Consider the following 11,550-nt stretch of genomic DNA (forward strand, 5'->3'; position numbering starts at 1 on the left):
GTTCCAACTCACGGTAACCCTATAGTACAGAGTAGAACTGCCTCATAGGGTTTCCAAGGAGTGACTGGTGGGTTCAAATTGCTGACCTTTTTGGTTAGCAGCCGTAGCTTGCTGTAGCTCTCAACCACTGTACCACCAGGGCATAAAGAATAAAATGTATGTTTTTCTAAAAAGTATTTCTTGCTGTCATCCTACTGCTATCAAAATATTTTTTAAATCTTTTTGATGGCATTCTGACCATTCATAAAAGGGTGAACACTTTGCTGCTTGTTACCACACTCATCCAGATCCTGGTGATAAATGCTGTCAGGTGCTCCAAAATGGTAATTCAGAAAATGTTACAAAAAGTCCAACAATTCAATGACATAACTTATCTTAACTGGGCTAATGGAACAAGAAGCTGAAGAGTCAGCTACTAAAATTCTCAGTAGACTCAAACCTGAAGAAATAGCTCATGATTCTTAGTTATGTACAGGTAGTCCATGGCTTTTGATGGGGTTCCATTCCGACGACATAAATTGGTTCTGATGTAAGTCAAACACCTCTTCATTTTTTTTTAAAGTTGTCATTATTATTGCCTTTTAATTGTCAGTATCTTTATAAATCTGATCTTTGAGTAAACATAGGAAAATGACAACATCAGCAAATTACCCACATTATGCACTGCAACACTGTATGTAGTACATATTACTAATGGTAAGATGTACAAAATAAGTGCAGTTCGTCATAATTCGAATACGTCACATGTCGGGGACTACCTGTATCGACATACATGCTCCTCTGTATTTTTGGCTTCTTATTTGAAGTTTAGCTTATAAAACAACCTGTGAATTATGAAGCTGTATCATTTTACTGGGAATCGGTCCTATTTCAGAGCTCTAGCACTTTAAAAATAAAATGTTAACTCTGGGCTAAACTCTTTTGGAATTTTTCTTTTCCTGTCAAAAGCTAACCTTGGTGTTGCAAAAAACTGAATAAAATCCATCTACTCAATCCAAAACGGTCATTAAAAGGAAAAAATTCTAGGTAATTCACAAAATGCTTCCTCATGTCTTAATAAATATGAAAAAGAAACAATGCAGAGTGGGTACAAACCAGGGTTTATCACACCAAAGGTATATAACAGTTGTCACCCAGATATGACATGTGCATTATACATTCACACAATGGAGCACAGCTACTTGATCAGAGGAAATATAATTTGTCTATAGAAAAGAGCCAGCAGAAGACAGATTTTTCACTGAACATAAAAAATATGATTGAACCCCCCCTCCATTTTGCCTAAATATATTGTTTTGCTTGCAGATAACGTTTAAGACAAAGGCATTCTTCAGAAATTCCTATTAATAGACGGGGAATCTACTATGGCTATTGGTAACACTATACCACCATAGTTGATAAGCCCAAACAGTTTTAAAATTCTCACTCAACAGTGGATGAGATTTATTCCTGTCTTCACTTTCTATGTGTATCTTTTTAACTATACCTGCAATCTTTATGGCTACAGGATCCTCTGAAACTGGAACAAGCCCTTCTTTGACTTCAACCTGCTTTTCAGAGACCAAGGGGGATGTGGCAGGAGGGGAATACTTAGTTTCCACATAAGCCATGGGCGAGGAAGAAGAGGGCTTGGAATCATGGAAAAGATTAGCCCACGACTTAGCAGGCTGACTGGTGGGAGCAGAACCTGCTGCCGAGGCCACGAGATCAGCAGGCGGTGAAACACTCTGGGGTTGAGCAGGCTCCGAGTCTGTGCTTTCCACCGTGTGCAACTCCACCCCGTTGGCAGCTGGGCCCTCATCTGAGGATTCAAGTATTTGTCCATTAGCAACTCCAAGGTTCTCAGTAGTATCAGTACCAACATACGGTTGAGCCACAGCTGTCCTTAACAGGCCATCCCCGCCAGCCTCTGCAGAGAGGCAGGCCTGTTCAAAATCGGTCAGGTGGCACAACTCAGGCTGCCCTGCAGTCCTGGCATGACTGTCCAGTGCTCTGGGGAAAGGCCTGTCAGGCAGAGAGTCACTGACAAAGTCCAGGGAGTTCTCAGGGCTGTTACAAGTCCTGCGTGCGGCCGATGGGGGCATATCACCCAGGAATTCTGCTTCCTCCGTGCTTACACTGTTCGGGACTGCTGGATGGGCATGGCCATTGACCAGGGTGTCTGTGGAAATGCTACCATCACTGCCGTCTTTCAAGTAACTGTAATATCCAGGTGGCCGTTTTTTCTTCCTTTTGCATTCCGTTTGTCCAAGACCACCTGAGACACCATCATTTTCTAAAACTTCTGCCTCCACATTAGAACTAGTATCCAAAGCAAGGGGAGAGCCTGGGTACTGGTATTCAATGGAGCTGTAGTTTGCTGCTTTGTCCAGGTCATCAGGGATCTTTTTGGAAGTTGTACAACCAAGAATAAATTCCGGTGCCTGAGGGTTCAATGTGCTTGAAATACTGTAGCTAGGGGTTCCCGGCAAAGTGTCACCGGGTTCAATCACTTCATTAACTCCAAACTCAATTCTCTGATATTCTTGTCCATCGGGTAGTTCATCTGCAGCCTGTGTGCCACACAAAACTGTTCCACTGTATGGAGGAAGCTCAACTGAAGAACGAGGCGTCACAAAGAATTGATTGAACTCATCAGGGCTAAAATCTCCAAAAATATACTGCGGGCTGTGGAGGGCCACGGTAGCCCGTTTCCATGGGACTCGGCGCGCCTCCGGACTCCTCACGCTGCTTCCCCCGCCGCCGCTATCTTGTCCCCGCACATACACACTTGCATCGGCTGCCGCCTCCATAGGGTTTTGATAGGCCGATTTTGGGAAGTAGATCGCCAGACATTTCTTCCTAGCTCATCTTAGTTTGGAAGCTCTGCTGAAACCTGTTCAGCATCATAGCACCACAAAAGCCTCCACTGGCAGACGGGTGGTGGCTGCATATGAAGTACATAGGCTGGGAATCGAACCTGGGTCTCCTGCATGGAAGGCAAGAATTCTACTACTAAACCACTTGCCCCCTTTGTTTCCTTAAACACAACAGAATCCTTTCCCCCACAGGGCCTTTGTATACATTGTGGTCTCCACTAGCTTCCTCCCCACCACTGTTGCCTCGTTTCCTGTGGCTAGGTCCTGTGTATGATTTTGTTCTCAGCTTAAATATCACGTGCTAGAAAGGTCTTGTGGGCCATGCTATCTAGAGTTGTTCCTTCCCGAGCAGTTCTCTATCTCAGCCTTCATAGATCTTATCACACTAGCAAGTATTTTATGTATTTGCCATATACTTGGTTTTTGGTCTGTCTCGTCCACTAGAATATAAGGGTACAGAAGGCAAGGGCTGCATCTGTCTGTCCATTGTGACATGGGTAGTGTCTAGGACACTCAACAGTCTGCCTGGCTTTGGAACCTCCTCTCCCAACTCGTCCCCTACTCAGCTCCTCACACCCATCATGTTTGCCTCCATTACAGGACCATGGCACATGCTGCCCCCTTGATTTCAAGTCCTTTTTTCCATCCCCATGTTTGTATGGCTAAACTCCTACTAATGCATCAGATACCCTAATACCTGTCACTTCCTGACCCCAAGCAAACTCAGGCCTCCTGCTGTGCTCTCATGGCACGGTGTCCTGCTCCTTTATAACACTAAAACCAAAAACTAAACCCACTGCCATCAAGTCAATTCCGACTCATAGTGACCCTGTAGGACAAAGTACAACTACTCTATAGGGTTTCCAAGACTGTAATCTTTACGGAAGCAGACTGCCCCATCTTTCTCCTGAGGTGCAGCTGGTGGGTTTGAACAACCAACCTGTCAGTTAGCAGTTGAGCGCTTTAACCACTGTGCCACCAGAGCTCCTCTGAGAGCGCTACTGGGGCTACAATTTGATATTTCATTTGGCGATCATTTGATTAATGTCTAACTTTCCAACTAGACTATAAGCCCACAAAAGCAGGAATAACATCTAATTTTGATCACCATTGTATTCCGTGCCTAGCTCAATGCTGGACACATAATAGCTGCATAAAACATATTTGTTCAATGAATAAATTAAATGATTTTCCCGAAGTTACACAGCTTATTAGAGGTCAACCTGGGACTAGAATTCAAGATTTCTAACTCACTGCCTTTTGTGTGTGTGTGTGTGTATGAAAAAATACACCATACATTAAAAATGTATAAAATACATATGTATAATTGAAATAAAATAAAAGAATGCTCATGTCCACTTAGCTTCAACAATAAAATATCACAATTACTTTAGAAGTTTCTTGTATGTCTCTCCCCAACACCATCTCCCTCCCTATCCCCATACTCTTGCTTTTTGTTATAAGTATGTATCTCTAAATAACATATGATTTAATTGAGCATGTTTTAACTCTACAGAATTTGCAGCTAAACTGTACACATTCTTCTGGGAATTGATTTTTTATAGAGTTTAACATTACTAGGTTCATTCATACTGATGTGTGTAGCTGTAGGTCATTTTCACTGCTCTATAATTATTCTATTTTATGAATAAACCACCACAATTTCTGTATTCTTTCAAGAGATGGTAGACTTTTGAAGTTTATGGTCATTTTGAACAATACTGCCATGAGCATTCCTACACAGGAACTTATCTCTTGGTGCATGTGTGTGTGTTTCTCTGTACGGTATATCCAGAAGTGGAATTGTTAAGACCCACAGTATACACATGTTCACCTTTGCTGGTGCATCAGACATTTCTCATATGATATCTCAGATCTTCTCAGCCTCTTCCATCTCTGGGAAACTGGCTACACATTCTGCCCTACCTGTCTCTGCAGCAATCAGTCCTGTGAGGGTCCAACTTTATGCAGTTTCTGCCTCAGCTGTCTGTTCCTGACTCCTTCCTCACCACACTCAGATGAAGCACAGGTTGCTGGCTGTGCAGTCTGGATTCCCAGTAGTTGGAGGGGCCAGATGTAACCTGAAAGTACACGGGAGTCAAATCCTGATGGGGCAACCCTGGATCAATGAGGGGTTAGGTGGATAAAAGGTGGGAAGGAATGAGCAGGTAAATTCCTTCTCCATTCTGCCTCAGAAGGACATCTTGAGACATAGTCATTCACATGTCCTCTCTAAAGACAGATCCATTCATGAGCTCAGTCAGTCAAACATGCTTGATAAGAAGCAGTGGTTAGCTCAGTAATGCAACTCTCCTCTGCCTCGCTCTCCCGTGTCCTTCACGCCTGCTTGGGTACTGTGCTTCCCGGTAAACTGTTAGCAAAGAAACTTTGCTTCAGTCTTTATTTTCTAAAGAATCTAAACTAAGACTCTAGGTAATGCCAAGCTTTTTTCCATTGTGGCTGTACCAATTTCCTGCTTCCAACAGTAGAGAGTGAAAGTTCAATTGTTCTACATCCTCTTCAACACTAGGTATTACCCAGCTTTTAAAATTTCTGCCAATGTGGTGTGTGTAAAATGCCATCTCTTTGTGGTTGCAGTTTGCCTTTTGGCTATTTATGAGGTTGAGCATCATTTTTTGTGTTTATAGACTGACTCCTTGATGAATATACTCTTCTACTACTCTGCATTCTCTTCCTTTCAAGCCTGACAAATTGATCATACAGCATTGTTACAAATCAGATATTTGGCCGATGAACATTAACAAGCATAGAACTGCTTTAGATTTTCTTTGTGTAACCATGCAAGCAGGGGAAAGTCTGCTATTAAAAATTAAATAGGAGATTTCTGATTCTGGTAAAAAGGGGGTAATAGGAACCAGATTTAGTCTCTCACCTAAAACACTAAAAGAAAGAAAAACAAGCCCTAAATATACAAAACAGTGATTTTCAAACATTGGACATTAAGCAACATACGGCAGTGATCTTTGAGATACAGGAGACAAATGAGTGAGTCCTTGGATTGCCCTAGCTTATTGCCTGGAGAGAGTTCCCAGACTGCAGCACAAGGAGGAAGAATCCAGACCGAGCCTAGAGATCTCCTTGAGTTGAAAGAACAAGAGGTGCACACTTTAAAGTACAAAATGTTGCTGAGAGAATTAAAATTAGAGATACATTGTGTTCATGGATCAGAAGATTCAATATTGTTAATATGTCAATTCTCCCAAAATTTATCATTACTTCTTTTTCCTGTTTTGGGAATAAGAGGTCTATTACTTCTTGAACCAAAAAACCAAACCAAACCCATTGCTTTAGAGTTGAATTCCAGCTCATAGCGATCTGACAGGACAGAGTAGAACAGCCCCATACAGTTTCCAAGGCTGTGATCTTTATGGAAGCAGACTGTCACACCTTTCTCCCGTGTAGCCGCTGGTGGGTTCAAACTGCCAACTACTCGGTTAGCAGTTGAGCACTTAACCACTGCACAACTAGAGGTCTTTAACTCTTGAATCTTTTGATTTCCTCAAAGAATTCTTTGATTCCCCCAAAGAATGTGGCCTAAGGCAGGCCAAGATGGCAGAGTAGTCAAACGCTTCGTGTTCCTCTTACAACAAAAAAAGAAGTGAATTGGACATTCTAGGAACCCTAAGCATCAAAGACAAGGCTAAAGAATCAGATGGACCGACAGGTGGAAGGAAAGACAATTCAAAAACAGCGGAAATGGAGAATTATGGATTGTCAGCCTCATTCTAGCTGAACCTGCACAGTGTGGACACATTGAGAAGCAGCAGCATCTCCAGCTGAAACCCACCCCATGTGGTGCAGCTAAGCAGGATTGACTCTGCATGCACCCCCAGAGTCAGCCAGGAGTGACTCCAGCCCTGTGAAAATTAAGTGCATGCACACAACCCACCACACAAACCCCAACCCCCCTATGCCAGAGCCCCATGGGCTGAGGAGCTCTCCCTCCCCCTCTCCTAACCCCTCCCCACTCTGACACCAGTCTGGTGGCATTCAACACCTCCACACCCCCTAAGCTGGGAACTCACAGCCCCAGTCTGAAGGCACCCATCTTTTAGCCTACCATCAGCTTTAGGGGTCCATGGATTTGCAGCGCCTTCACCCCCTCTGGTCATTCATGCCAGCACCTGGCTGGCTGAGCCGGCATAGCGTGGCCAAATTGGGTCAAGGTAGGTAGCATTCCCAGCTGAAGCTCACTTCACCAGCTAAGCAGGAGCTGAGGACCCCTGGCATTCGACACCGCCCTATCCTCTAAGCCAGTAGCTCTTGGCCTGGCCCCAGGTGCCCTTCATTTCTCCCAACCACTGCTGCAGGGTGTCCACAGGCTTGCAGCACCATCCACCCCATCCAGTCACCCATGCCAGCACCTTGCTGACCCAGCTGGCACAGTGTAACCAAATTGGGGCAAGGTGTGCAGCATTTTCAGCTGAAGCCCACTTCACCTGCAGCAGCTAAGTGGGAGTTGTAGACCTGTGACATTCACCATGGCTCCACCCCTTAAGATGGGAGCTCAACCACCCATGCCAGGGACCTGAGGGCTGGCAGTACTGCCCACTCCACTGAGCTACCCACGATGGGGGCCTGAGGACTGGTGGCACCCCCCCCCCAGTCCCTCCATCCAAAGCCACCAGGCAACCAAGGACCAGCTACACAACATCCCCCATGACGCACTCTAGCAGACAGGAGCACGCCCTCCAATCAGGAACCCATGGGTAGCCAACATCCCCCTCCCTCGCTCCCCACTGCAACCAGAGGCTTGTGCCTGCTCTGAACACCCCCAGGCAGCCCTGCCTACCCAGGACAGTCAGTGAGAGTCTCTGCACCAATCACCTGGTAACCAAAGACCCAGGCACCTTTGTTCTGACCATCCAACATGGGTGGAGTGCACACACAACACCCAACCCAACAACAAGGAAGAACACTCCCTGAACCCATGGCCAGGTGACCAGCAGGACAGACATATCACTTCACAAAAAACACCACCTACATTCTCAGCATCCCTGCAAGAACAGCAAACAGGGACCCATGTTCACACACCTAGTCACTGTTCTGCCCACCTGAAGGCAGGAGGGGAGAGCTTCAATGTGGCCAGATTAGTGACCAGAGTAGAATATATGCCCAGCCTACTCAGATACTTCAAACCAAACAAACGAACAAAAATTCAGGATGCAGGGAGCAAATGTACAGTAAATAAATAAATAAAATAACTTCTTGATGCCTTGGAAACAACAGACAATACCAAATCTCATATAGAAGCAGGACAAGATAGCTCCAGCAAGTAACCAAAATAAAGAACCACAAAACCTTCCAGAGGAAGATAAAGCAATGGAACTACCTGATAAAGAATTCAAAAGACTAATATACAGAGCTCTCCAAAAGACCAAGAAAGAGATCAGGGAAAACACAGACAAAACCAAGGAAAACACAGACAAAGCAACAGACAAATTCAGGAAAACAATACAAGAACAAAACAACGAATAAATAGGCTACTAGAAATCATGCAAAAACAGCAACTAGAAATCCAAAAGATTAACAATAAAATTTCAGAATTAGACAACTCAATAGTAAGACATAGGGGCAGAATTGAGACAACGGAAGACAAAACTAGTGAGATTGAAGACAAATCGCTTGACACCAATTTGTTTGAGGAAAAATCAGGAAAAAAAAGAAGAAAAATGAAGAAAGCCTAAGAATTATGTGGGACACTATCAAGAGGAAAAACTTATGTGTGATCGGAGTTCCAGAATGGGAGCGGGGAGGGGAGATAATGAAAAACACAGAGAGAATTGTTGAAGATTTGTTGGCAGAAAACTGTCCTAATATCATGAAACTCGAGAAGATATTCATTCAAGAAGCTCAATGAACCCTATACAAGACAGACCCCAAAAGAAAGTCACTAAGTCATATTATAACCACACTTGCCACAATCAAAGGCAAAGAAAGAATCCTGAGTGCAGCTAGGGTAAAACAAAAAGTCACCTACAAAGGAGAACCAACAAGATTAAACTCTGATTACTAAGCAGAAACCATACAGGCAAGAAGGCAATAGGATGACATACACAAAGCCTTGAAGGAAAAAAACTGCCAGCCAAGAATTATATATCCAGTAAAATTGTCTCTGAAATACAACGGTCAAATTAGGACAGTTCCAGATAAATAGAAATTAAGGGAATATGTAAAAACCAGACCAAAATTACAAGAAATATTAAAAGGAGTTCTCTGGTTAAAGAACCAACAACATCAGACAATAATTCAAGATTAGGACACAGGACAGATCAACCAGATACCAACCCAAACAGGGAATTCTCAAAAATAAAACAGAGCTAAAAGACTGAAAATAGGAAACCAGAGACGTCATTATGTAAACGACGACAATGTCAAAACAAAAAAGAGGGAATAAACGATGTAGTTATAGAACTTTCATATGAAGAGGAAGTCAGGCGATATCAAGAAATGAAAGACTGGTTTAAATTTAGGAAAATAAAGGCATATTTCAAGGTAACCACAAAGGAAGCTAACAAACCTACCCATCAAAATAAAAAAGAAGAAAACCATAAAGACTCAATAAACACAAAATCAACAACAACTAAAGAAATGAAAAGAAAATTCACAAACAAAAAGAATTCAGCACAGAAAATTAAGTGGAACAAAGAAACTGTCAATACCACACACAATACAACAAAATGACAGCAGTAAATGCATACCTATTGATAATTACACTGAATGTAAATGGCATAAATGCATCAGTAAAGAGACAGAGAGTGGCAGAATGGATTAAAAAAAAATGATCCATCTATATAGTGCTACAAAAGACACACCTTAGACACAAAGACATAAACAAACAAAAACTCAAAGAATGGAAAAAAATATATCAAGCAAACGGTAACCAAAAAAAGAGCAGGAGTGGCAATATTAATCTCCAATAAAATAGACTTTATAGCAAAATCCTTCAAAGAATGTGTCCTTTCTTGACGCATTATGCCAGTAACTCTAACCAGTGCTCTTTTTTCATGTTGGCCTCACCATGAAAACTCTTCTTATGGCGGGAGAGAATGAAGTAGTCATGCAAAGACAGCAGACCACTGAACTCTGCTGTAAGAAGTTCAGTTTTTGTTAGTTACCATAGAATTGACTCCAACTCATGGTAACCCCATGTGTTACAGAGTACAACTGTTCCATAGGGTTTTCGCAGAGCTTAAGCATTTGTGACACACAGGGACTCTTAAGAACCTCAGTGGGGGGGGGGTGTTTCTTTTGACCACGACATTCACCATAAATTTCGAAGGAGAAAAAGAGCAAGAAGGGAAGTCACTTCAGAATATCTTATGCTGAAAGTTTGCTTGCTTGCTTTAGATAGAGTATATTAAAGCATGGACTTAATTATCTTTTAGAGCCCGTGGGTGGTGAAAATGGTTACCGTGCTTGCCAGTTAACTGAAAGGTTGGAGGTTCAAGTCCACCCAGAGGTTACTTGGAAGAAAGGCCTGGCAATCTACTTCCAAAAAGCCATTGAAAACCCTATGAGCACAGTCCTACTCTGACACACATGAGGTTGCCATGAGTTGAAGTTGACTTGGCAGCAACTGGCTTAGACCCAAGCCCCAAATCAATGACCACATTTGCAAACACAGGATTTCTTGCCCTGAATTTGTCCCCAAACCACACTTTTATCTCAAGGAGAGGGACATGAACACATTAATAATAAAGGGCAGCCAAGGTTCTCTGATGGGCTGCACTTGCAGGCAATTTGAGTGATGCTGCACTCATAACCCACATCTTCCTTACCAACCCCGCCCATGGTCTCTGCCCCAAGCTGTCCACCTGACTACTCCTCAAGGCGCAACTCCCCTGTCAGCACAATAGGCAGGGGATTGTCTTTTCCCTACTGCTTGGACTTCACCTTGAGCAGGCTTTCTCTTCAGTCTCTTTTCTCATGAGGCTTGCTGGGCCACCAGGCAAATTAATTCCTAGCCAGCTGAGCCCTCTCTTCTTTCCACATGTGTCAACAGAAGTTGCAGCAAAGACACTTAGTGTCTTGTTCTAGGATTCTCAATGTGCAATATTATCACGATCTTCTCTCATGCAGCAACATCCTATTCCTGGAACACATTCTCCTGCAGTTCTCCAACGACCTTTCAACTCATCCAACAGACATTTATGAGCAAGACGCCCTGATAGGTGCTGGGGTGCTGGTGGAGATAAAACAGACATGGTCCTGCTGCTTTGGCACTACAGCTTTGTGGGAAGTCTTTTGTTTGTACAAGGAAACAGGCAGTCGTAACACAAGGTGATCATGTTAAGGTTAGGGACATACAGAGTCCTAGGAGCAGCCACTAACTCAAACTTGGAGAGTGAGGGAAGGTTTTCTGGAGGAATAATGAGTAGGAGTAATTCAGGTGAAGGGGGGTGGAGTAGAACAGGGGAGAACATTCCAAACAGATAGAAGGGCAGATTCAAAGGTCATGAAACAAAAGTGTTCACTCTGAGTTTAAGAAATGGAAAGATCAAGTTCCGGCAAAATGGCACTCTAGGCAGAAGCACCACACCGTCGCTCCACAGCAAAGATCCAAAAAACTAAGCCAAACAGAGAATACAACAATCCTGAAACCCTAAAACATCAAATGAAGAGATAAAGAACTCAGCCAAGCACCAAATGGAGTGAGAAAACTGACAGA

General features: G+C 43.3%; 1 pseudogene; it reads right to left on the bottom strand.

The window, feature by feature from the left end:
• Positions 1-1,343: 1,343 nt before the first annotated feature.
• The window catches only part of LOC101348641 (ubiquitin carboxyl-terminal hydrolase 10 pseudogene), a 35,083-nt pseudogene continuing 24,876 nt past the window's right edge, over positions 1,344-11,550 (bottom strand).

The sequence above is a fragment of the Trichechus manatus genome, unplaced genomic scaffold, assembly GCF_000243295.1.
Source record: "Trichechus manatus latirostris isolate Lorelei unplaced genomic scaffold, TriManLat1.0 scaffold00168, whole genome shotgun sequence".
Classification (NCBI taxonomy): Eukaryota; Metazoa; Chordata; class Mammalia; order Sirenia; family Trichechidae; genus Trichechus; species Trichechus manatus.